General features: G+C 47.8%; 2 pseudogenes; both read right to left on the reverse strand.

The window, feature by feature from the left end:
* Positions 1 to 27,355, reverse strand: part of LOC149349450 (uncharacterized) — a 508,176-nt pseudogene that overhangs the window by 128,892 nt on the left and 351,929 nt on the right.
* On the reverse strand, positions 11,882 to 20,001 carry LOC149349452 (uncharacterized; annotated as a pseudogene).

Raw genomic sequence — 27,355 nt, forward strand, 5'->3', positions numbered from 1 at the left:
GCCAAATCCGGGCTCCGAATTTAAGTGATGTTCAGGTGAATTGTGAGTTCGCCCATGGATATTCCTTTAAAAGTATTTAAAAATGGGCCATATGACCAGCATTTTAAAGCATATCACGCAACAGCTCACAGTGTGTAGCTGCGGACAAAAAACTTCAGCGTTCTTCTCGGTTTCTGTAACGATAGATTTGGCTCATTTCGAAAAAACTCGGCACTGGTGCGAACATTAAAAGTTTGCAGGGTTTTAACATATTTATACCTAGTAGAGGTGAAAAAGCGTGCGTTTAGCCTGAGTGGATCATGGTTTTGCTTTCATGGGTCGTCAGCACGTCTGGCGACGATATTAGACAAAGGTTAAATTCTGATCGAGGTTAACCTGATCTGATGTAGTCACGCCGCAAATGGAAGTTGATGGAGACGACGATGTGCGCTGCGCAGCGCTGTAGCTTAACACGAGGCGTGATTGACTGCGACCATGGCCTAGTTTGGAAGATCATACTAGGCTATCGCCGCAGCCTAACACGCCTCGTGAAAACTGCAGCACGCGTGTATAGATCCCTGCACAGTGGAGGCCAAGGTATATATAAAGATGTTCTAAAACGGGTTAAGAAAACGATGGTCCCAGCTGGAGTTAGAGCCTTTTCTTCAATCTGCATACTAATACGCTGACTGTCAATACTTAGCTACAAGAAAGAGTCGTGTTTCTGCCATGTGGGACTAACTGCCTCCTATGTAGGAAAACAGAGAGTGTCGAACATGTATTTCTCGATTTCTTGGACGCTGTATTCTTTTGGGACGTCCTGCACGTACCCTTAGAAAAGACCTCCCACTCACACCCTGAGATATTCGGTTTCTCCCTGTTAACAAGGAGCTGATTCTATATGATATGCTGTTTCTTCTTGTCTTGCATGATTTCTCTGGCGGTCTTGAATGACACTCATAAATTGTGATCCCGGTGTCCGCCCCAGGTTATATCCCTAGGAACCAAGGTTTCTGGGAAGTTGTTTTGAAGTTTCTGGGATGAGCGTCCCAGAAACCAAGGTTTCTGGGATGCTCTTCAGCGCGTTCATGATGTTGAGGTTACTGTTGAGAACCTTAAAGATGTCATTACCAAACTTGACCACAAAAACAATGACCTGGAAAGCCGATCCCGTAGGAATAACTTTATCATCTACAGGTTGAAGGAACCATCAAATAAAACTTCTGAGGACCTATTAGCTTCTGTATTAGAGTTGCTGTCTTCCAAACTTTGAATCTGATGTGAAGGTATTGAACGCTGTCACAGGCTTGGCACGCGAAGAAATGAAAAGACGAGACCTGTAATTTTTAAGCTGCTAGACTTAGAGCCAAGCTTTCGATCCTTAAAAACGCCAAAAAACTAAAAGGATCTGATACGTACATTAGTGGAGACTTTTCTTCGCGCGTACGGCAAATTTGAAAGGCACTCTGGGACAATTCGGTTGATATCCGCAAAGAAGCATATAAGTATAGATTTCAATAGAACTCCCTGATAGTCGACAGTGTTCGTTACACTTGGGAAGATGTTTGCAAAAGGCTTGTTACAGCTCCACGTGCTGCAGTGCCTAGGGACACAGAGTGACTCATTAATGAGCAAAAACTAACTCTTTTGAACACAAATGCTCGAATCTTGCTTAATAAGGTTGAAGATTTCAATTAGCTTGTAGAGTGCTACAGCCCGTCAATTATTTGCGTAACAGAAACATGGTTGGGCAACTCTATATCAGATGTAGAATTTTCGCCGCGAGATTACTCGGTTATAAGAAACGACAGGCAGTTTGCTAAAGGAGGGGGCGTAGCTCTGTTCATTAGAAAAGGCACTGAAATTTTTGTATTGTCAGAACTTCAGAATACTGAGTCTGTTTGGTGCCGGATAAACATTTCTGGTTTCGTGACAGTTGTGTGTGCTCTATACCGTCCGCCCTGTTCTGAAAACATTTTCTCGGACATTACAGAATATATAGCGGAACACAGGCTCCACAACTATAAAATGATCATTACAGGTGATTGCAATACTCCTTGTATTAATTTCACCAGGTCGTGACAAGGCTGCTTGTGAATCCTTAATTAATATGGCGATGTTATTTGATTTAACACAAGTGGTTGAATGTCCAACTCGAGTAAATTCTGTTCTTCATCTTGTTTTTGTTAATGAACAGTTGCTACAGTACAGTTTTCAGTGTGACGTAGTCACGGACTGTCAGATCACAAGGGTATTTTCATGCAATTTAACGTGGTTGGTGAGCCCCATAAGCCGAAATTCATTATGGTTACAGATTTTAGCCGTGCTAACGACCGTGTTATTGTTGAACTTCTGGAGTCGTCTTTCGGAGATTTTGTCACAGGTAGTGAAATGTGTGTTGGTGATGCTTTGTTAGAGCAGTTTCATAATTTAGTACATAGCTGTGTGCTTCAGTTCGTCCCCACAAAATGTGTGAAACATAACCCGAAGCATCCATGGTACACAAGAGACAATCTCATAAGACGCATCAAGTGCAGCTGGTCACGAAGCGAAAGCCGTGATTCGCTACGTCTTTCACTCAAGTCTGAGCTAGAAACAAAAATGACAGAAGCTAAACGCTTTTACTTCGAAACAACACTGTCAGCATTCATGAAAGAGAGCCCATCAAAATTTTGGAAAACAATATTACCCTCTTCCGATGACTCTGTATCCTTCATTATCAGCCATCAGCCTTGCGCTGTTCCCGTAACCATTTCTGAAGCCTTCAATAGCTACTTTCATTCGGTCTTTCATCTTGATGATAGTACCAATCCTCCTTTCATTCATAGCTCGGAACACCAGTTACTCAACCTCGAAGTAAGTTACACTGGGGTTCACAATCTGTTATTAAAAACTGACACAACTAAAAGTGCGGGACAAGACGCCGTACCTAACATGTTCTTAAAGAGGTGCTCGGAGTGGAGTGCGCGTTATCTTAGTCATTTTCAATAAATAACTGGGCACATCCTCCGTTCCCCAGGCGTGGAAAATTGCCAATGTCATCCCGGTTTTTAAATCCGGCGATAAACAACAAATTAGTAATTACCGACCAATCTCCTTAATTTCCACTTGCTGCAAGCTTCTTGGGCACATTATTGACAAGCACATTGTTCAGTACTTAACTTGTCATAATCTACTGTCACACTGTCAGCATGGTTTTCGATCTGGTTTTTCAACTGTCACTCAGCTCATTGAATTCTCTCACGACATAGCTTCCGCATTAAATAATGCAATATTTATAGATTATTCCAAAGAATTTGACATGGTCTGCCATAATAAGCTTCTTCGTAAGCTACGTACCATCTAAACGGTAATAAGTTGCTCGACTGGATAACCGACTACTTATACTTAAGATACCAGTTCGTCACTTTCAACCATGCACAGTCATCGTCAGTCACTGTAACTTCAGGTGTGCCCCAAGGATCTGTGCTTGGGTCTCTACTCTTTATAATTTTCATTAATGATGTAGCTGATGTTATTAATGACACCGCAGTGAAGTTACGCCTGTATGCCGATGACTGCGTGCTTTATCCCAGCGTTGCTAACGCCCATGATCAACAGGAACTAAACAAAGTGTTTTCATTGTTCTGTGAATGGAGTAACGCATGGCAAATGAAAATTAATTTCACTAAAACAGTTGCAATGACCTTCGGTAACAAAAAGAATCCGCTGCATTACTCCTACGGTAATAATGGTAACTGCTTGACCCATGTCAGCGAGTTCAGATACCTGAGTGTTATTTTTTCGCATAATTTAAAATGGAATGCGCGTATTAATAACATTTCTGGAAAATCACTTCGCAAGCTTCGCTATCTCAAATGAGCCTTAAAAAAATGCCACGAAGGAATGTAAATTAACTGCTTACAAATCACTGGTTCGACCGACCCCAGATTACGCCTCAACTGTTTTGTCGCCTCATCACGCGCGTGACATTGACCGTTTAGAATCAGTTAAAAAAAAAGCATTACGATTCATCTTCGGCCGGTACGATCGCAACTTTTCACCTCCTTCACATGTGCACACTTTATCTTCAGAACATAGGCGCACACGTGAGCCCATCATTTTTCTGCACAGAATCGTTGACACGTTATCTGGCATTTATGCACCCTTCTCATTTGTGTCCTCAAGCGCACGTGCAACCCAACGGAACCACCCAATAAGCATCGTTACTTTCAAACCGCATATAGATTGCCTTAAATTTTCTTTTTTCCCTCTAACTGTTGAAATTTGGAATCGATTGGACGGCTCGCTTCACTCATTGCCAATTGAAGAGTTCGTTGTACAGTTGCCTAACAATATCACCTGTTGATCAGTTTTTAATACTTCTATGTTATCTATTTCTATGCTACCCATGTTATTTGTTTTTACTAATGTATGCACCCGCTCCTGCTATGTCTCTCCTCCGAGACAGCAGTATTTGTAAATAAATAAAATCTGGAATGAAGCCATTAAAGGGATGGATGACCTCGTTAAATTGAAAGTACACAAATTTTGATGTCACAAACCGACACAGTTGGGGTCCTTCTTCTATACTTACCACAACAGACAGCAGAGGACGAAATTGCGGTGATAGCCTAGTGCTCTCGCCCAGCGTCTTTTAAAGCACACCTGCTCGCGCCGCCGCGGGTTCGACTGCCAGCCGTGGATATTGATAGGATTTCTTTTTTAACTTAACGCGGCATCGCTGTTGCTAGGCAACGGCACACGATCCAAACATCACACGACTCTTGGTCTATGCTGGTCAGAGTATGAGTGCTTTCGCACCAAAACGTGCTGTCTGCTTGACTTCGGGTACGCCCACGTGTGAGCCCATTGCGGAACTTGCCAACGCAGCTCCCTGCTTGATGATAACTGTATTTTGCACTAGCTCTGTGATCGGACTACCAGGAGGTTAATGGAGGCTTATTTTGTGCACACGAAACGGTACTCGGGCTTTAGCAAGTAACGCTTATACACAAGGAAGTAGATCTTTAGATAAGACCTAAACGAAGTTCTTCACTTTGGCTGTCTTGATTGGTTCTCTCTTTTATAACTTGATTTTTCCCAGCTTTACACATTCTTTGCTTTGTTATTACTGTAAATTTGACAGCGGTTTTTCCACGATAATACTTGTCTTCTGTCATCAGTGCCTACTTTCCTCAGTGCTACTTCAGTGCATTCTCTCCGGCCTTTATTTCATGTGGTTGTTTTACCATGAGTCATCAGATGTGCGGGAGATTTGGAAATGTTCCCTGTAGATTTCTTCGTCTTGGGTGTAACTCAGCGCAGTTATGTGATGAATGCGTCCACGAACTTGTCTGCCCACGTAAAATGCACACATCTTAGGCACACCGCCTTGTGCCTTTTCGCTTGCCGCCTCGCTGTGTGTCTTAGAAGAAGAGAGAGAGAGATAGGTTTAATCATTGGAAGGGCAAAGAGGTCGGCCGGAAAGAGGAATCTCTGCTCCTCTGCACGGGGGAAGGGGAAGGGGAGAAGAAAGAGGGTCGTGATGGGTGACGTTATGACGCATTTCGAGCGCCATAAAACGCATGTATTACCACAAAACGTGTATGCTCGGCCGCCTTGTGATGTGAAAATGTTTGCGTTGAAAACTGGCAACCTTTCGCGACGAGGAGTGAAATGGCGGAACAACTATAGCCCTCGTAGCATCGGGAGCGCATCAGTATTTTTGTACGTCTGCATAACTAAAACAGCGGAAAAATGCGTAGATAATAGAGACATTTAGAATAGGATGACTTTATCGATTAGGGGCATAAAGGAATATTGGGGAGACTGTGCGCATGCGCTGAACAAAAAACGCAGGGGGTTATTCCCCCGGCTATTCCCCTATGCCCCAAACCGATAGGATCACCCTGTTCTAAAAGTCCCTATTAGTACAAAAATAATGCGACAATCCTCAAGCCATGTGCAATTGCTATAATAACTCTGCTAAAAGAACTACAACTTCGTTATGGCCCGTACGGCATTTGGTGTTGGTTTCTGAATTTGCCGGTGTCCGATCGCCTCCGCTCTTAGTTACCACTATTTATAGAATCGGTACAGACAAAAACAACTGTATCCGTTGTTCTAAAAATTCTCCGAAATTCTTGCAACTCTCTGAAAACGATGCTAACGCAACTGTCGCAGGGTTGACAGCTGTGGACACAAAGTTTTCTGTTGCGTCAACAAATTAGGGAGCTTAATATCATTCGTCGCTCGCTTAAACACCTAGTACAGTCCTGTCTCGGCCATAGTCCAAAGCCATAAACAGCTTCATGGAGACTGTACTCCTTGTACAGGGCATAGTGGGCACACAGCAGGTAATTTGTGCGCAATCACCACTGTTGCAATGGGGTAACAGCTGGCATGTGACTGGCTTAGAACTGTGTTTGAACTATAACCCTTCTAGGGCTAGCTATGCGCAAAAAATGACTCACTTTTCAAAACACACATCCATGTGCAGCACAAATTATATGGCCTTCAACAGCCGCAGAGAAGGAGAAACAAGCCGTTTGTTGTTTGTATCTGCAGTGCTCAGGCGAAGTCGGTGATAAAGTGGTTCCAGATGGTGAGGAATTCTGGGTCAGAGTCTTGATCTGATATGTGGGTCGACTGAGTAAATAAAATGGTAGCGATGTGTCGGCAAGCTCCAGAGCCGATACGTGTCTTCTGAGATTTTAGCCACTTTGGACGCATCAGATTTCGTGAAGAAAGTACGAATATATCTCCGATGTTGATGGCCTTTACGTGCCGCTTCATCTGCTTTTTCACTAGCCATAATGCCACAGTGTGTTATTATCCACTGAAATGTTATGCAGTGGCCTGCAGCAACAGCCAAATGACGTAAATACCCGATTTCAAGGGAGTGGAGCTGATGATTGGTGTTCTTCAGCAGGTTGGACAAGGACTGCAGAGATGCTTTGGAGTCGGTAAAGATAACTAATCGGTCGGGAATTTGGCGTAGGATATAGGGAATAGCTTCTTTAATGCTTTGAAGCTGAGCTGTTGTAGAAAATGTCCTCCGCTGCAGCCCGCAAGACAGGACATGGCTTGTTGAGGGCACATAAATGCCACAGGAAGAATTTTCTTGAGTAGTTTAACCGTCGGTGAAGATGTGGGTATGCTGTGTATATTCCCCGGTTAAGTAGGCGAGAGTAGCCCGCAGAAGAGCTGCCTGTGGCATGCAGCTATTTGCGTGCACGGCTGGAACAAACTTATTCACCTTTAGAGACGATGACTTGCCCGTTAGACACAGAACTCAGGATTTGATAATTAACCTCAACATTATTACCATATTAAACCTCTATGCTTACAGACTGCTGCGTGTGTATACAGTTGAGCAAAAGCGCCATATTGACACCATTTCCTCTATGGCTCCTTTGCATCAGTCCGATTCACCATATCCGCATCGCCACAGACCACAATGGGTTTTACCATTCACAAGAACTAGCTACGGTCGTCAAAGAATTAATTACCAACTACCGTATTTACAAAACCAGTTAATTGAAGCAGACGTAAACCTCCGTGAAATCACCATCTCCTCTCTGCGTAGTAGGATTGTTCATTTGGTTAAATGCTAATACATCAACTCCTGTTTTATGAATTGCTCTCCACCCTTTTTGTTATTTGATGACTGGTCGTCTACTGTGCTGATACCCCTTTTTCGTTGCTGATACCCCTTGTTGATTTCTGCGTATTCTGTTCGGTTACAGACATTAATTATATTGATGTTTTTATTCATGTATGACTTTATGTTCAATTTAGTTCCCCGTTTTATGTTCTTTATTACTTGATGACTTGATGTTCAATTTAGTTCCTCGTTTTCTATCACTGCCGTCTGAACAGGAGAGGAGAACTCCGTCAAGCGGATCGCCGCTTTTTTTCTCCCCTCCTCCATTCAATTGTATTTGATTTGGTGGAAATAAAGTATTATTATTATTATTATTATTATTATTATTATTATTATTATTATTATTATTATTATTATTATTATTATTATTATTATTATTATTATTATTATTATTATTATTATTATTATTATTATTATTATTATTATACCCAGGGGGGAAAGGTCAGAGGTAGTAGCTTTTGTGGCTGGTTACTAGGAGGGAGAGACAGGAGTTGCACAGCTTGGCCAAAGCCAGAGTTGCTGTGAGTTCGGTGGACACGGTGTAGGAAGTGCTTCTTCCCTTGGACGACATGGCGGAGATGGGTACGCATAGTTTCCTGCGATTCACTCACATCTAGCGGGGGGCAGCCTGCTTCCTCTACTGTTCCTGATGCCGAGGAACCCTTTCGGATGCCAAGGCATATCCGCAGGCAGTTGTTCCGCGCGGCCTCGAGAATCTTCTTGCTTGTTGTAGATAATCTTTGAAGCACCGGTACACAGTAGCGCAAAGTTCCTTCAACGCAGGCTTTTTTCAGCTGAACCATTCACCGGCAGTTGCTGCCCCACTGTGTACTCGCCATGAATCTGAAGACTTGGAATGTTGCAGTGATCCTCTCACGTAGTTTATTTATCTGAGGTGACCACGAGAGATTACTGTCCGTCACAGCACCTAGGAGTCGCTGAGAACGTACATAAGGTAGGGACCGTCCACTTAGGAGGGACGGATATCGAGTCATCGTTTTTCTCATAAGAGTCATGGCAACACTCTTTTATAACCGACGGCTGCCGCGCCTCTAGGATACGTTAGCCTAATTTTAGTGCGAAAGCACTACTTACGAGATCAAACCATCTCACCGAGTTGGCATAAAGTTCGACCTTGAGGGTGACATTGGTCAAGCCATAAATAAATAAGTGAAATACATACTGCTGCGACTGGGACACGAGACCGCGGCGGCGCGAACAGATCAGCTTCACTGGCTACTTCACGAGAGCACTATGCTATCGCCGCAGCCGATCACGCTTCGTTTTAAATGGCAACACACTCACACGCTGTGCATTGTTCATCGTCGTCTTCATCAACTAATACGACTGGAATGAAGAAGATGGTCATGCGCCTACGCTTTTGAGGCGGCCGGCTGGAGCTTGTGCCGGAGAACTGTTCATTGATTTCTTTTGCAAGAGCCTTCGTCTCCAGCGCTTCTCACGTCCCAGTAAACCACCCTTCTCTACTGTCGAACTAATATCGTCACCAGACGTGCCAACAACCCACCGAACCCATGAGTCAACCAGGCTAAACGCATGTTTTCGCACGTCTGCTCGGTTTAACTGCGTTGAAACCCTACCAAATTGTTTCCTAGCTGCGAATACGGACAATTAGCAAGGATTTGTTGCTTCATATATGAGAAAAAAATGGCTGAGGCTTAACTTGGTTAAGCCTGGAGAATGCGAAGCATCATCGTGTCGCGTAATTTGGAGGCGTACAACCACAGCGACGGCGCGAGGTGGGCCCTCGTTTCTCCACTGTCGTGACGTCATCGTGTCACGTGGTGTGACGTCATGTATCACGTGATTTGGAGGCGCACAACCACAGCGACGGCGCGAGGTGGGCCCCCGTTTCTCCACTGTCGTGACGTCATCGTGTCACGTGGTGTGACGTCGTTGTCGTGACGCCATCGTGTCACGTGGTGTGACGTCGTGTCACGTGATTTGGAGGCGCACAACCACAGCGACGGCGCGAGGTGGGCCCCCATTTCTCCACTGTCGTGACGTCATCGTGTCACGTGGTGTGACGTCATGTATCACGTGATTTGGAGGCGCATAACCACGGTGAAGGGCTGAAGTCGTAGCTAAAGTAGTATGCTTCGCATAAAAATATCGCATTTCTCTTCATCTTTCTATTTAATTTTTCTTCGTCCACCGCGGTGGACGAAGCCCTCGCAGTGGCTCAGTGCTAATGATGCTCGGCTGCTGACTCGAAAGACGCGGGTTCGATCCCGGCCGCGGCGGCCAAATTTCGATGAAGGCTAAATTCTAGAGGCCCATGTACTGTGCGATGTCAGTGAACGACAAAGAACCCCAGGTGGTCGAACTTTCCGGAGCCCTTCACTACGGCGTCTCTCAAAGCCTGAGTCGCTTTGGGACGTTAAACCCCATAAACCAAACCATAAACCAATCTTCTTCCACCTCCGTCCATGAGCAGAAAATGAATGTTATACAATTACCCAAGAAGGTACCCAAACTGAGAGAATATAAAGAGAGTGTAAAGAGACTGATAGGACCACGGTCTTCGAGACCCTTCGCGGCGCGTGCCTGAAGCTATATCTCGGTGGCCATAGGACAGTTTAGGCTCCATGCGGCAGCTGCAGACTCTTTCTGGACTCCGGCCAACTCTGCGGTCATCGCCTCCGAGGGAAGTCCGCATCAATCTCTTAGGCAGAGCGTGGCCACGCCCTCGAGGGCGCAGTACGTACTCAGAGAGGCAGCCTGTCTGCCGAGAGATATATAGCTTCGCAAACAAATGGCGTCGCTCGAGAAAGTCTGCCCTCGTACTAAGGCCGATTCACTTTGTGCCGAGCCACCGGGAAAAGGGAAGAGGCAAAGATTCTGAGTGCCTCCGATGCAGATCCCTCGTGTCCGCAGGGCAGACATGGCAGTAATTTAAATAGAGCAATAATAATACAGTAATTCATTTCCTTTTTCTTCTAATTTATAATATGAACCATTGCTTTGATAATATTCTAAGTAACGCAATAAAGTACTTTAAAGCAGTAATTTAACGAAATTAATTAATTTCTAAATTACTTTCATTAAAATGGACCGCTGCTTTTTGTGACGACAAAGCCTTGCTATCTTTTAAGCCGGCTAGAACAACTCGAAAGCAGGGTCGACGTGAGGTAGGCCTAGACGATGTCAATGCACGACAAAGAACCCCAGGTGGTAGAACTTTCCGGAGCCCTTCACTACGGCGTCTCTCAAAGCCTGACTCGCTTTCGGACTTTAATCCCCATAAACCAAACTAAACCAAACCTGCTGTTTTCACTTTTATGAAGGTCGCAGAACATGTTATAAATAATTGCTCACATAAATATTTGGCACAAAACAAAATTATTGCGTAAGAGCAGTATGTCTTCCAAAGGAATAAAGCAAAAGAATCTGCGTTGCTTCAAGTCAAGGAGCAATTCATTTGTTGTGCAGAAAGAAATCTAGTAACGCATGGAATTTTCCTTGATTTCAAGAAAGCATTCCACAAGGTGAAACATGACATACGTACGCTTTCATAGCTTGGAATACCATGGGGTAAAGGGTCTTGCTCTGGAACTTCTGGGCAGTTATTTAAATAATCGTCAACAAGTAATTTCAATAATTGCAGCCACGCCAAAAGCACCTGAACTGTAGTTGATGTACCACGGGATTTAATCTTGGGACCTGTGTGGTTTCATTTGTACACAAACGATATAGTAACTTCATCATCAGCCTGACTACGCCCACTGCAGGGCAAAGGCCTCTTCCATGTCTTTCCAATTAACCCTGTCCTTTGCAAACTGCGACTACTGTATCCCCCGCCAACTTCTTAATCTCATCCGCCCACTTAAATTTCTGTCGCTCCCTGCTACGCTTGCCTTCTCTTGGAATCCACTCCGTTACCCTTAAGGACCAGTAGTTATCTTGCCTTCGCATTACATACCCTGCCAAAGCCCATTTCTTGCTGTTGACTCAGACTAGGATGTTATTAACCCGCGTTTGTTCCCTGACCCACTCTGCCCTCTTCCTATCTCTTAACGTTACACCTATCATTTTTCTTTCCATAGCTCGCTGCGTTGTCCTCAACTTAAGCTAAACCCTTTTCGTTCTCCTCCACGTTTCTGCCCCATCGGTGAGTACCGGCAAGATACAGCTGTTGTGTACTTCTCTCTTGAGGGATATCGGCAAACTGCCATTCATGATCTGAGAGGACATGTCAGTAGTAGTAGTAAGAGACTTTTAATCGACCTTAATTTATAGGCCGAGCATGTCGACCACCTGGGCGACCAGAAGCCGCTGTTCTTCCCCTTCAGCGCCAAGCCAGTCGAGCCAGGTGGTGATGGATAGAGAGGGTGGGGGGTAGGAACCCGACTGCTGAGCAGCCGGGCAATAGAAGAGGCAATGGGCCAGGTCCGCATAGATACAGGGGCAGTTGAGACAGGAAGGGTCCGACCTATAGCGATAGAGAAAGAGGCGGGACGGGGTGATAACTGCGTGCATTTGGATGTGCCGAAGAAGGCGAGACTCCGGAACCGTGAGTGATGGATGAGGGGGAGGGTAAAGGCGTTTGTCGAGGCGGAGCTCAAGGTAGACCTCTTTTATAGTGCGGCGAAGGGTGAGTCTCCCACCGTCCTCCGAGGGCTTGGCCCAGGGGATCAACGGTGCCCGGAAAAGTGTGTCGCGGGCGAGCTGATGGGCCAGCTCATTGCCGTCAATCCCTGAATGCCCAGGGACCCAGCGGAAGAAAACGATGGAAGGCATCAGTGCGGAGACTGCTCGTTCGACCTCCTGTTGGAGCGAAGGGGTCAGGGTGCGTTTCTGTATGTGGTGTATAGCAGCTTCTGAGTCTGAATAGACTGTGTACTCTTGGAGAGAGGGAAGGAAGGCAAATGACTGGAGGGCATGCGCAATGGCGAGGACCTCGAGGGACAATGCGTCTGGAGGGTGTCGATACGGCCCGCTGGTGTGGGTTTCAGGAGCAGGGAGGTGTGGATGGTACAGGGCGTAGCCGCAGGAACCTCGAGGAGCCACGAAGGAGGCATCCATGTAGGCTACACCCTGGATATCAAAGAGAGGGGAATGGTGCTGCGCGGGCGCATGACGACGGCCGGCGTGCAGGACGGTAGACATGTTGGTCGGCAGGGGAAGGATTCGAAGATTGGGAGCAGGGGTGGGAATAGGAGAGGTAAACGGGGAGATTGGAATGGGTGAGATACCCGCTTGAGTCAGTAACCACTGACCCTGACGGGTAAGGGAAATCCGGGCAAGCTGCGAGTCACGATGGAGACTGAGAAGAGAACGAAGAGGATGGAAGAGGCCTGTGGCAAAGAGCTTAGCGGTAGAGGTAGTGATAGGGAGGTTGAAAGCTGCCTTGTAGAGGCCCACAAGGGCAGTCTAGAGAGCGTTAAGTTGAGTCTGAGAAAAGGAAGCGTAGGGTGCAAAGTACCAGACCTTGTTGAGGGCCAGCGCGTGGGCAACTCGGCACGCGTGAGCCTCGTGGAGACCTGAGCGTCGAGTGACCACGCGCCGCAGGAGGTGAGTTACCGAGTGGCAGGTGGTGACAGTGCGATGGAGGGCTTGCACTTTCATGGCCGCATGCAAAGGGAAGTCAAGAACTTTGCACTGTGTGACGACAGGAATGGGAGAGCCAGAAAGGTGGAGAGAGACGAAGTGGTTGTGTGAGCGCTGGTAGGACGAATGGTTGAGAAGGAGAAGCTCGGATTTATCAGGAGCAGGAGAGAGTCCAGCGGTGGTGAGAAAGTAGTCGATGAGATCTAGGCCACGTTGCAGGGTGTCCTGTACGTGACCGGGAGAGCCAGATGAACAGCAGACAGTGATGTCATCGGCGTAGAATATATTGTAACGTGCTTTGTGTCGACGACGAAGCGGAGGAGATCGGAGAGTAGAGGAAAACGAAGCTAGTCGGCCTGGCTGGTTTGAGCTCTCCGCCCCGTCATAAAACCTCTCGAAAAGACGTCCCAGACGTGCTCAGTGCCAACTGAATACGTAACAGTTGTGGTGGAGGTGCGGGGTACCAATACGGATCCTTCTGTTCCTCGACGCAGCCGCAGAGTTGTTGGATTACCACCCTTTCCATTGGATATGCCTCGGGACGGCGACGCCGAGCAAGCAGCACCCGCGGCGGACCACTCGCAGCATCACCGTGAACCGCGCACCTTTGCTGGAAGCTCCGATGAAGACGTCGACGAGTGGCTCGCTAATTACGAGCGGGTAAGCCGGCACAACCGATGGGATGCTACAGTGAAGCTAGCCAACGTCGTATTCTTTTTGGAAGCGACCGCCCTGATTTGGTTTGACAACCATGAAGACTCCCTCACCACGTGGGACCGTTTTACAGAAGAGATCAAGAAGTGTTTCGGTGATGGATCTGCCAAAAAGAAACGAGCTGAACAAACGCTGCTTCAACGGGCCCAATTACCTGGTGAGACTTGCACTATGTACATCGGAGACATCATAAAACTGTGCCGGGTAGTGAATTCACGGATGTGTGAAGAAGATAAGGTTGGGCACTTAAAGGAATCGCAGAAGATGTTTACAACTTCCTTATTAGCAAAGACAGCTTGAAGTCTACTGCCGACGTCATCAAGCACTGCAGAACGTTCGAGGCCCTGAAGCTTCGTCGTATTGTTCCGAAATTTGGACGCCTGGCCAATGTCACCTCCGTCGCCAGCGTTGACTTCGCTGCTCCAGTGCCGATGGCTGACATGATTCGACAAATTGTGCGCGATGAACTCCTCCGGCATCAAGAACCTGTGCACCGTGATGACGCCCAGCAGGACGGTTGCGCATTGCAGGCAGAGCCCGCGACACCATCCACTTCTTGGGTTCCAGCTGGCAGTGCGCAGAACTTCGCCGACCGGAGACCCTGCGATTTACGGTCCGCCTCCCAGTCTGTGGGAAGACGGCGCGCCTACACTGGCGGTGACTTCGAGCGACAGCAGCCTCGACCCGAGTACAACCAACGTTTTGACCCCGCTTGGCAGGCGCCATACGTTGACCGCTGGCGCCCTGCACCAGTGTGTTACCGCTGTGGCATAACCGGACACATATCCCGATATTGACGCCGACGAGGCCCGATGCAACAAGACCGCCGCCCGTGGCCCAACCCTTCTCTTAACCCCGATGTTGAAGTTCAGCGCCCAACGCCACCATCTTCTTGGGGTAACTACCGTGCGGCACTGTTGCGAAACTCCTCGCCTGTCTCTGACCGCAGCCTGACACCACCACTTTCACGTCAACGACGATCACCATCCCCTCGGCGCCGCTCTCCCCCTCCGGGAAACTAGACGGCGCGGCCGATGGAGGAGAGGCCGCCGGCGATGCGATGACATCATTACCTCTTCCCGTGTTTATGCTAAAGAACAAACTTGAAGTGCTTATCGACGGAATTCGAACTATGGCGTTAGTAGACACCGGTGCGACTGTATCTGTAATGAGTTATACCTTTAAAGGGGCACCGCGATGATTTCCTCGGTACCGATTTGTAACATTAAATAGATTCATTATGCGTTCCAGAGAGCAGGGCAAAAATAATTATTGAAATCGGAGCATGCAAACGAGTTATTCCACTCTGAAAATTCGAAATGACAAGCTCAGACGAAAATAGATTTCACTCGCCCGCTTCACTCACCCAGTACCGAGATTGGGCGCTACCAATCAGAACCGCGCCTAGCGCACACGCAGCGGAAGCGTGCATGCTTTGTCGGGGCTGCAGACAGCCGCGCATTTTGACGGCGTCTTCCCTAGTCAAGGCAGGGGTGATAACAACAAAGGAAGCTCCCCGATGTTTCTTTTTTAGTCGGACTGGAAGGCTGTCGGCCGCACCCCCCTTACGCCTCAAACTCTACTCCCGTCTCCTGTGCGGCCTTTCTCTTCACAATTTTGGGCAAGGTGTGGAGACAGGGCTTTTTTTTTTTTTTCGCTGTCGTCTTGGTGTGGTTTGAGCCAACGTTTCCTGAACAGCGCTGGCCCCCACGAAGGTTTGAAGCGGAATGGAAAGTGTCGCCCCTACCTTTTTTCTTCTTAGTTTTCATTCGCTTTCCCTGCTTATTTCCAGTTTTTGTGACATGTGAAAAGCTTTCAGTACTCAGAGAAATAATATTTTGGATCCATTTCGCAAGTATAAAGGAACAGTATGCAAACTGGACGCCCAAGCAATGAGAAAGGCAGCGCCCAATCTGGATGCTACCTCATTTCCGCTGCCGCAAATGGCCGCTGCGTTGCGACACCATCGGCTCGAAACAAGCATTTCTGGCGAAGATTAAAATATCAAAAATTACGATCTCGGCGATCCCATTGCGCGTTCAGGACTCGCAATGTCCCTTACTCTGTATACAAAGAATAAAGACGTCATGCTTTATCTACGTCGCAGGGCACCTTTAAGAATAGTTTGGGACGAAAAGTAATGTTCGGATGGGATCGGGCTGTGGTGTCTCGGGGTATTGGTGGTGAAAGATTAGTTCCACTTGGTGTCTGCTCCGCGAATGTTATTATCAGTGGACAAATGTTCAGAGCTGAATTTACTGTGCTGTCACGTTCTACGCATGACGTCATACTTGGGATTGACTTTTTGCAGCAGTGTGGTGCAACATTAGATTGTCGTACGGGAGGGATTTCATTGAACGCTACTCTGATGCCGGCTCTAGTGGAAAGCTCCTCTCATGATTTCGGAGCGTTCTCTGTGTCGCATGACACAGTTGTTCCGGCGACGTCCGCCGTATTCGTGCCGGTTGTTTCATCTAAAATTTTTTTGCGACGCCGTTGACGTCGTGGTGGAGCCCACTGCACTTACGTGCGCTAAGAAGAGTGTCCTCGTGCCTCGTTGCATAGTCCCCGTGACGGGTGGCCACACCGCGCTGTGGACAGTGAACTATTCGGAAGAGCCCGCCGTATTACCTCGTGGCATGAAACTTGCGCATTTTGAGGATGGTTTGTCTGTTTCAATCGCGGCTCTAAGTAATCACGCTTTTGAAGAGCTGGAACACCCCTGTGAAGAGTCCAAAGTTCAGGCTATGGTTAATAAGTCCCTTTCCACAACCGAGCGCCGGATTTTGGTGGAACTGCTTTCGAAGTATGCCACTGTGTTTGATTTCTCTAGAGAAAATCCAGCACCCATTCCACGTTCTCGCATTCATCATGTGATCGACACCGGCTCCGCACCTCCAATACGACAGAGACCTTACCGCGTAGCGCCGACCGAACGTGAGCTAATAGACCAACAAGTTCAGGACATGTTAAACCGAGGAGTTATCCATGAATCTTCAAGCCCTTGGGCAGCTCCAGTTATCCTCGTGAAGAAGAAAGATAACACGTGGCGATTCTGTGTGGACTATCGTCGCCTGAATGCCATCACCAAAAAAGACGTGTATCCGCTCCCACGCATAGACGATGCCATCGACTGTCTTCACTCCGCCTCATACTTCTCAGTTGATTTGAGATCAGGTTACTGGCAAATACCAATGAACCCGAACGACAAAGAAAAGACGGCGTTTGTCACACATGACGGACTGTATGAATTCAACGTTATGCCTTTTGGACTTTGCAATGCACCTGCCACATTTGAAAGATTTATGGACACTATATTGCGTGGTCTGAAGTGAAGACATTTAACGAACATAACAGCCGCCTCGCTATCGTCCTCGACTGCATTGAAAAAGCGGGCCTGGTCCTCAACTCTAAGAAGTGTCACTTTGGCGAACGCCAAATAATTGTCCTCGGTCACTTGGTTGATAAGGACGGTGTCCGGCCGGATCCCCAGAAAGTTGAGGCTGTCACCAACTTCACAGTGCCGAAATCAGTCAAGGAACTTCGCAGTTTTTTAGGGCTATGCTCGTATTTTCGCCGTTTTGTTCCGCGGTTTGCCGACGTCGCCTCCCCTCTCACCTGCCTTCTGCAAAAAGACGTGCCATTCCAGTGGACCCCTGACTGTGAGTCTGCATTCCGCCATCTGAAATTTCTCCTAACTTCGGGTCCTATCCTGCGCCATTTCTGCCCGTCTGCTCCTACCGAAGTTCACAACGACGCCAGTGGGGTCGGAATTGGAGCTGTGCTCATCCAGCGCCACAGCGGACAACAGCATGTGATAGCTTATGCCAGCCGGTTGCTGAGCAAGTCGGAAAGGAACTACACAGTTACCGAACAAGAGTGTCTCGCGGTAGTTTTTGCTGTGCAGCGCTTTCGTTCCTACCTGTACGGCAATGCTTTTACCATCGTCACCGATCATCATTCGCTCTGTTGGCTCGTAAACCTCCGTGACCCATGCGGCCGACTTGCCCGCTGGTCTTTACGGCTACAAGAGTTCAACTTCACTGTCGTGTACAGAAGTGGCCGTCAACACGCCGACGCTGACTGTCTCTCGCGCTTGCCGCTTCCGACGACTGGTTGCGACGGCGACAACTTCGACGAGTATACCTCGCTTCTGTATCACCAACGTTTCCTGATCCTAACCAATTCAAGACTGAACAGCGCAAGGACACGGCGCTAACGGCCCTCTTCGACTCCGCCAGTCATTCCACTGCTGCCCGTTTCTGTATTCGCGCCGGTTTACTTTACAAGAAGAATTTCACATCAGGCGGTGCACGGTTTCTTCTCGTCGTGCCGGAATGCCTTCGCATCCCTGTCCTTCAACTGATGCACGACGATGCCATGTCTGGCCACCTGGGAGTTGCTCGTACCCTTCACCGCACACAAGAACGGTTTTACTGGCCCAAAATGCGCCAAACGATTCAACAATATGTAGCCAGCTGTGTCCAGTGCCAGCGTTTTAAGCTTCCTACGTCGTGTTCGCCAGGCCAGCTGCACCCTATCACACCTCCGACCACACCATTTGAGCAAGTAGGCATCGACCTGTTAGGCCCTTTTCCACGGTCTGCGAATGGCAACCGCTGGGTTATCGTGTGTGTTGACCGCCTAACCCGATACTGTGAAACAGCCGCCATACCGTCCGCCACTGCTTCTCATGTGTCTATTTTTCTCTTGCGCTATCTCATTATCTGTCATGGACTTCCTCGCGTTCTCATCAGTGATCGTGGGCGCCAGTTTACCGCGGATGTTGTGGAAGAACTACTTCGTAGCTGCGAATGCAATTTTCGTCACTCGACAGCGTATCACCCACAAACGAACGGCCTCGTCGAACGCACAAACCGCACCCTCACCACTATGCTGGCAATGTACGTCGATTCTGACCATAAGAACTGGGATGACATCCTCCCTTTTATTACGTATGCGTGCAACACTGCCCAACATGAAACAACTGGTTACAGCCCATTTTACCTTGTGTACGCTCGCATTCCCCGCCGCTGCATCGACACCATCCTTCCTTTTTCTATCCACAACGAGCCTTCCATCGCCGCCACACTCTGCCGAGCTGAAGAAGCGCGTCGAATTGCCCGCCTCCGCATTTTGGACTCACAGCAGCGCTCTAAACACCGCTACGACACCCGTCACCAGCCCATCTGGCGATCGAGTGTGGTTGTGGACGCCACTACGGAAGCGTGGCTTGTGTCAGAAGCTTCTGTCCCACTACACTGGCCCTTTTGTTGTGCTTGAGCGCATCAGTGATTTGAACTACGTCGTCTCGTGCCTTACTGACAGTGGCCGATGCTCACGAAAGACCCAGGTGGTGCATGTTGCTAGGCTGAAACGATTCAGTCCTCGGGACACTGCTTAGCTCGCAGTGGGCAGCTTCGTCTGCGGAGGGAGAAGTGTAACGTGCTTTGTGTCGACGACGAAGCGGAGGAGATCGGAGAGTAGAGGAAAACGAAGCTGGTCGGCCTGGCTGGTTTGAGCTCTCCGCCCCGTCATAAAACCTCTCGAAAAGACGTCCCAGACGTGCTCAGTGCCAACTGAATACGTAACAATATGATGAAGGTCGGGAATTTCAGCTAGCTGGGATGCGAGAGGGGCCATAGCGAGATTGAAAAGGGTAGGAGAGAGAACAGCACCTTGAGGAGTGCCACGGGTGAGGTGGTGTGGGTCAGACAAGTGGGTGTCTACTCGAAAGCGAGCCACACGTTTAGAGAGGAATGAGCGGATATAAGAGTACATGCGGGAGCCGCAGTCCAAAGAGGCGAGTTGAGAAAGGATGTGATCGTGGCAAACACCGTCAAAAGCCTTGCGAACATCGACGGTCACAAGTGCGTGAATTTTAGTGGGTGTAGGTGACAGGAAAGTTTGCTGGAGAATCAGAAACATGTCCTGTGCACAGACGCGGCGTCGGAAGCCAATGAGAGAATGGGGCAAGAACTCCCGTGGCGAGTCAGAGCCATTCGCTCAAGGGTCTTACCAACGCACGACGTCAGGGAGATTGGGCGGAGGTTAGAGAGAGAGGGAGGTTTGTCTGGCTTTGGAATCATAGAAATAAGGGAGGATGTCCAGGAGCTCGGCAAGCAGCCGCTCTCCCAGGCCTCATTGTAGGTTTGAAGGAGGAATTCTTTGGCGCAGACAGGAAGGTTACGAAGTGTGGTGTATGTGATGGCATCCTCACCGGGAGCCGAGCGTGTAGCATTAGCAGCCAGAGCAGATTCCAGCTCCCGGAGAGTGAAGGAGTGGTCCAGATTGGTGTTAGGTCCACCTGAGTACACCGGGTAGGAGGGTGCCAGAGGGGGCGGGAGGTAGAGAGAGGCGAGTTGATCAAAAACCTCGGAGGGAGTCCCCTGAGTGAGGTCTTTAGCTAGAGTGGGCAGGCTTAGTGCCAAGGAGGGATTTAAAGAGAGACCATGCTTATTCTTATAGTTATTTCCTGCCTATAGACATACCTGCCCTAAATAGACATAACACCTTAATATTTCCAGCATTTCACTACCAATGTTAAACTGGTGTTCCATTCCGTGACGGTTGAACATTTCTTTGGTGTTCTGCAAATTAATTTTTAGGCCCACAGTACTGTTCTTCCTATATAAATCATTGATCATCATTTGGAACTTATCTCCTGAGTGACTTACAGGGCAATGTCATCAGTGAATCGCATATTACTTACGTATTCTCCAATTACCTCTTACCCCCAACTGTTCCCAATCCAGGCCTTCGAACACCTCCTGTAAACAGGCAGTGAATAGCATTGGCGATATCATGTCTCCCTGCCTGACACACTTCCTTAATGGAATTTTATTACTGATTTCATGAAGCAGCACTGTAGCTGTACAGCCGTTATAGATATTTCCAGTATCATCAAGATTAGATCATGCCTACAAAGTCGGTGTCCCATTTTGCAGAACCAGCGCTTTCTTTCAGTCATTTTTACCTCGAACAGCAGCAGAGTGGAATCACCTTCCCGCACCAACAGCAACCATCAAAGATCACCAACTTTTCAAGAACGCCTTAGCTAACATTGTATGATTAGACACATCTGTAACTTTTTTGATAATAGCCCCATATCGTTTATTGTATTGTTGTTGTTTTTTTCACCTGTAACCACTCCCCTCTCTAATGCCAATGGCCCTGAGGGTATATGAAATAAATAAATAAATAAATAAATAAATAAATAAATAAATATGGACCTTCTACACCCTTCTTCTGCAATGCCTGCGTGACTGCTGAGGTTTCCAGTGAATCAAATCCTCTCTAGTCTATAAAGGCTATATATAGTGGTTGTTTATCTGCGCATTTCTCTATCACCTGACTGATAGTGTGAATATGGTCTTTTGCCGAGTATCCTTTACGAAAGCTTGCCTGATCATTTGGTTTATCGAGGTTTTATGTTGTCCTGATTCTATTAGCCATTACCTTAGTAAATACCTTATAGGCAACGGACAGTACGCTGATCGGTCTGTAATTTTAGAGTGCAGCTTTTTGGCGCCCGTTTCTGCGTTTCGCGGCGTTGCCGTCGCCGTTGTCTGTTGTAACCAGCAATGGACACCCTTTGAGCTGCGAAAGCAATGAAGCGGAAGCTTGGAAAGGAGAAAGGAATGAAAATGATTAAAACTATAGTTGAATTGCGACCATAAGGTAGCAGCATCACCGAAATGTCGTTATGACATATGAGAATGTAAAGTAAGTTAATTTCGCACAAAATAAAACTCGGCTAATCGGAAATCGAACCCATACGCTTGGGTTGGCAGTCAGACACGTTACCCTAGGCTACTGACGCGCGTTCGTTCGGATATGGTGAGAGACCTTCTGTGTCTCGTAGTGCATAGCACATGACGGAAGCCAGCAGTCACCGAAACCAAGCAGCATAGGGGATGTTTTTGTTAATTTGTGGTGTTCATTATTAGAATATTAACAGGGTAATTATTTCAAAAATAACTGATAATAAAGCGTAACAAGAACAACCACGTGCCGCTGTTGGGAACCCAGGCCACGACCTCCGTATTTCGCGTCCGCTGCTCTACCAAGGGAGCTAGGGCGACGGCTGTCGAACCTGCTGTTTTCGGGGGTATTTATGTGTAGTCCGAACCTTAATTGATAGTCTTTACTAGCGTCACCCTCGTCCAGAGCAGCGGACATAGAACATCCTTTAATACTGCGAGTGCCACGTAGGTATGTGATCGGACAATGACGGCAGAAGCTGTGCGAGAACCCTCTTATGCTGCCTATGGCATCAAGACTGCCAGGATCGAGGCCCTCGTTAGCTATTGAGCAGACAGGTGAAGGAAAAAGAAGGGCTCTTTTTGACATGCGCATGACGGAAGCCAACAGTCACCGAAACCAATTAACATTGGGGATGGTTTTTTCTTGCCTTTTTTTTTCATTTGTCGCATTCATCATTGGGAGATTAAGAGGATAATTATTTTAAAGATAACAGATTGGAAAGCAGAAGAAAAAAACAACCACATGCCGTCGATGAGCGTGGCGCTCGACAGAGCGGACCGACTATTTTTAGATTTTGCTTTTATAGAGTGGTTAGCACGAGGCCACAGCACAGGGTTGATCTGACTCTAAGGTCATCACTGTCAACAATAAATTGTTGCAGCACACACAAGTGACGCGGACGACGAATTCTTCAAGCTCAACCGGTTGCGTCATGACCCATCGAACTACTGAATTTTCTGCCAGATGGAGGGCGATCCCAACGATTTTACGATCTTTGAGTGGTACTCGAGGCTGAAAAAGCAAGGCTTAGAAGAGGTGTTCTCAGGCTCGGTTTCGCTGATTGCTTTTGTAGGTTCTGCGAGCACCCACACTGGCTTGACGCCTTTCTCGTACACTCCTTGCGGGCGCCGCGTGGGGACCAGACACAGTACCTGGTTTTTTCTAACTCCTTTCGTAGCGTTAAAGCCGGGATGAATGGAGCGTTCTTACAGCGGCGGGTCGGCGATTTTCGCCGTCACAGTCCGCGACTTTCGTCGTGACGTCACAGTCCGCGACTTTCAAACGGGGCCAATGGTACTTTGGCTGTAACCATGCAACCAATTGAAGGGATCGTGTAGTGATGCTCCAAGTAAGTGGGACTGAGCTCAGTTAATTGCTTAATTACCCAATTAGCCTCATTAACTCTTCTAGTCAGGCCATATAAATAAATAAAACCGAGTAGGAAATTGGTAGAGCTCGGGAATCGAACCCCGGTCTTCGGCGTGCGAGACGAGCATGCTATCCACTCCGCCATGCCAGCTCGATGGTTTGGAATGAACAAAGGCGCCAAAGGCGCGTCTAGTGAATACGGTGTCTTCGCTCACTCCCATCCTCCTCCCTTCCCTTTCGGTGAGGTTTAGGTGTCCACCGTGAAGGTGGAATGAAGACACGCCTCGTGTATTCTCCGATCCCGAAGTCACGACAGCCTCGGTTGAAATAGCACCTAATCGCTTTGGTTATTGCTCTCGAGTCCTGCAGTCTCCTGTCCTCGAGGGCATAATAATGGGTGCTTTACGCAATTAAAAATAGGTCGCTTTATGCTGGAAGTGCAAATGGACACGTGCGGCTCACCCTCGAAGCCCTTTACGTAAGGAAAAAGGCAACAAACTTCATATGAAATTTCAACTTCCCCGCCGGCCGCGGGAAAGTCAAGCGAATAGCTCGTGATTAGCAATAACCCACGGCTGAAATGGGCTATAGCCCGATGCCTATGCACCGCGTTACACAACCTCCGGAAAACGTCAGATGCGGTCCTTACATAAAAGCAGCTGTTTTCTAACGTTTGCTCTGAATGTGGAATTTGTAGTGGCAATATAAAACGCAGCCGCCGACGGCGCTATTGCATTGTTTCATAAGCTGGCCCAATATAGATCTGTGTGTAGATGACTGGGAGCGAAACTTTGGACAACAAGCGGTTATACCCACGGCTGGGTTGAATGATGGCAGCGAAGCGTTAATCCCAAGGGCCGCCCAAAAAAAGAACAAAAGGAAAAAAAAGCCCCCCACTAGAGAAGGCGCGGAGTGCCCGTGTCGCCCTGCAATTGAGGGAAGCATTTCGGCCGCTACAGACGGACACAGCCTTGTGTAAAGCGGCTATCTGTTTACCCATGTGCCTCGCGCTGAGGTTTTTGTGCAGGAGCAACCACATGCATCGTGGAAATCTAGCGGCTCATATGTGTTACGTAACTACCAACTGCCGTTTGGAAATCGCTTTTTGCTGGTCGTATGCACTGGGGCCACGGGTTTTGTCCTACGTCTCAATCGTTCGCCGGTGACACTGTCCCCACACGTCCTTCGGCGCAGGTGAATAGACCAGTGACAGCTCTTAAAGGCTGGTTGCTTTGCGTAAACCAGTTCTATCCTATCCCATCCTATCCTATCCTTTCTCAAGACTGAAGTTACATGGTTCTTGCTTCTCTTAAGGTATTGGCATCTGTACAGGTGTACGACACATGAACCAAAACCACAAGCAAGCAATGCGGGAAAGAAGAACGGCTTAAAACAAAAAAAGGAAAAGAAAAAATGGGGGTGGGGAAGAAGAAGAGTCGTTGCCGGCCGCCCACGCCTGTGGTCGCGGGGAGTAGAAGAAAGGCAGAAAAAGATGTGAAAAAAAGGAGTGGGAGGGAAGAATGGGCGCCGTCCTGGGCCGCAGCACGGCGCCCAAAATTTGTCCCGGTCCGGGGTTCGAACCCGGATCAGGACGAATTTTTCTTTAACTACGAAGTTTCTGAGAAAGCTGTATAGCTTTCCTCTGTAGCCGTATGGCTGCGCTTGGGTAGATGCCAATGAGTAATTACTCCCTTATTAGAAATTTACTCCACCTTGGGGGTTTCCCTTAAACATTTGACCCACACTGAACTCTGTTATCAATGCAGGAATGGTTCGCAAGAGCTTGTGAGATTGGTCTTCATAGTTAGGCTAGCAAAACACTCTAAAGAACATTTCACTAATATCGTGTAGTAGAAACAATGAGGCCTCAAAAGCTGCACACTAAATAGTGTAGCCTTTATGTACATTTTTATCGGTCTTTAACCTCTATCGTCGAGGTACACACGGCTGGATTGATTTTATTTTCATTCGTTTCCAAGTTTTAAAGGTTACATACTCGTTCACAGAGGTCGCCACTTACATTTAAAGGTATACGGCTCCTGTATACCTTAGCAGTAACCTCTATGGTTGATCAAGTGTGCGTCGCATACGTTCAAGTTTATGCATCCTTAACAAAATATACGGCGAGGGTGATCATCATTCGGTGTGGAGGACGCGCTGCGCCTGTCCGGCGGAGGTCTGGTGCTGGGTCTCTCCGCTAGGGCAGAAATCCAGCGTTAGCGTCGCGGAGAATAGTCCAGCTTCGGTTCCCTTTTGGTTCGTTTGATATGTCACCCCACTGCCTAACCGTTGCGCGAGTGTTGTCCATGCTGGACGCTATGCTCTTGCGATGCCCGTCAAGCACAGACATTTGTAACGCTTTGCGCAGCCACTTCACTGAGCACCAATGCGACTGCAAGCTACTTCATGGTGGTATGCTCACCGACATTGCCCAGGAGCGTACTCGATGTGACTACTGTGATCACAGTCCCAGCAGCCACAGCAGCATTGATGATATTTGTAAGTAAAGTTCCGCAATGCAACAGTCGATTATGCGAACCTATCGCATACGAAAATTAGGTCGCCTAGAAGCAAACCAACTTTGCGGTTGTTTTCTGTTAAACTTTGTTTTCTCTTTCAGTTCACGGACTAATCCAACATCTAAGTTTTAGTTTTGCTGCACCGTATACACGCCCAGCTTCTGTAGCGAAAACCTGAAATACTGTTAAGAGTTTCGTGTAGCATCACGTTGTGACAGATCTGCAAGAAAGTTCGCTGCCTGCAAGAGCTTCGCAATGCGTTTACGCGCACCGGGGCCGTGTGCCGCTTAGTTGCGCATGTCTTCGACAATGCCAGCTATTTGGTACCGACCGCGTACTAGAGCTTGTTATTACTTTTTTCCTGCCAGTGACTTTTTTATTTGAAACTGACGACAGCTGTGTAGTGCGTAGTGAACCTCAGCCAGAAGGTCATGCTCCGTGTTCATGGTCACGGTCGCTCGATAACAAGTTGCGCATTCTTTTTCTGGGTGCATGTTCATCTATATTCGATATGAGCTATCTTACACTCGCGAGAACTTTTATGGCAATGTCCATTATATAAATCACGTACGGCCTGTAACGTATGTTTGTCAACAGCTGCGTGAAAACTGTTTCGTGCGATCGAAAAGATCAAATTGTTTCGTGCGATCAAAGAGCCGGAGAGCGCATCGGCACGACCCACGCTGTGCGTGCAAACAGCCAGGCATGCTGCGTGCTCTCGCTATAAACGCAGTTTCAGTAGTGAAAAGCAAAGCAAAATAAGGGCGGCATGCCTGTGGCGACCAGGGACCGTATTACGGAACGACCACAAATCCCGTCAAACGTTATTAACAGTGACGGCGAACTGACGAAACGATGTGACGTTGACGCTTGACGCAGCGAGGAATCAGCCACTTACAGCAGGGCGGCGCCCCGGAAGCATTTATTTGCACGATGAGGGACCGTCTACTAATTTTTTGCTAAAAGGGTAAAGAAATTCACAGCGATAGAAGTAATTAATATTTTATTTTGCCATGAGATGAAGTTTAAAGGTGGAAAATATTGAAAAAAACAAGAACCGCATGAAGTTTGGCTATTAAATTTACTGGTGGGTAACTTTTGCTGCCACGGGGATGCGCTGACGGCGGTAAAACGTCAGCAAGCCGCTTTGCACGAAAACAGCTGTTGCACGCGCTGATGTTTTTTGTATTTTTTACGTGGCGTCTGAAATCAAGCTACTGTGCGGTTGACCTAAGTGCGCAGAAAAATCGACGAAGCCAAATTGTGGAAGTCTGTGTTGTTCGGCTCTTACGATCGATGACAAAAGTGTCAAAGCGTGAAGGGTTGTAGTATGTGATGTATGGTCGTCTGTTTCTTTTTCCTCGGGAAACAGAAGACGACCACGAAGTGCGATTTGCAGGGGAAAATAAAGTTCTTCGCCAGCATAAGCATGTTTTGTTTATATGTAGCTGTGGCACAGAGGTGACCGCGAGAATCCACTCCTTCTGCGCGCCAACTTTGCAGATTGCCTCCGACATCCGCCGCATGCATTTGCTCACCGTCGTTTGAGTAAACGAAAGGCGCATAACTGGCTCCCTGGGTCAGTGGACATTTCAAGTGCCCTTTGAGGTACCTAACGTGCATTACACAGACGCTGCTGCACACCGTAAGTTGCTTCTACTAAATGGCTTGTGCAACGCTATTACAGCTTTCGCTGTAAAACGAAACAAGAATCGCTGTTCCCGCGTGGATTCTGCACCCGGTTTCCTGTGAAAATCGAGCAAAGAGTTTTCGCTGAATATTTCACTTG

Source organism: Amblyomma mixtum, chromosome 3 (assembly GCF_055824585.1).
Source record: "Amblyomma mixtum isolate Tamu chromosome 3, ASM5582458v1, whole genome shotgun sequence".
In the NCBI taxonomy this organism is placed as follows: domain Eukaryota; kingdom Metazoa; phylum Arthropoda; class Arachnida; order Ixodida; family Ixodidae; genus Amblyomma; species Amblyomma mixtum.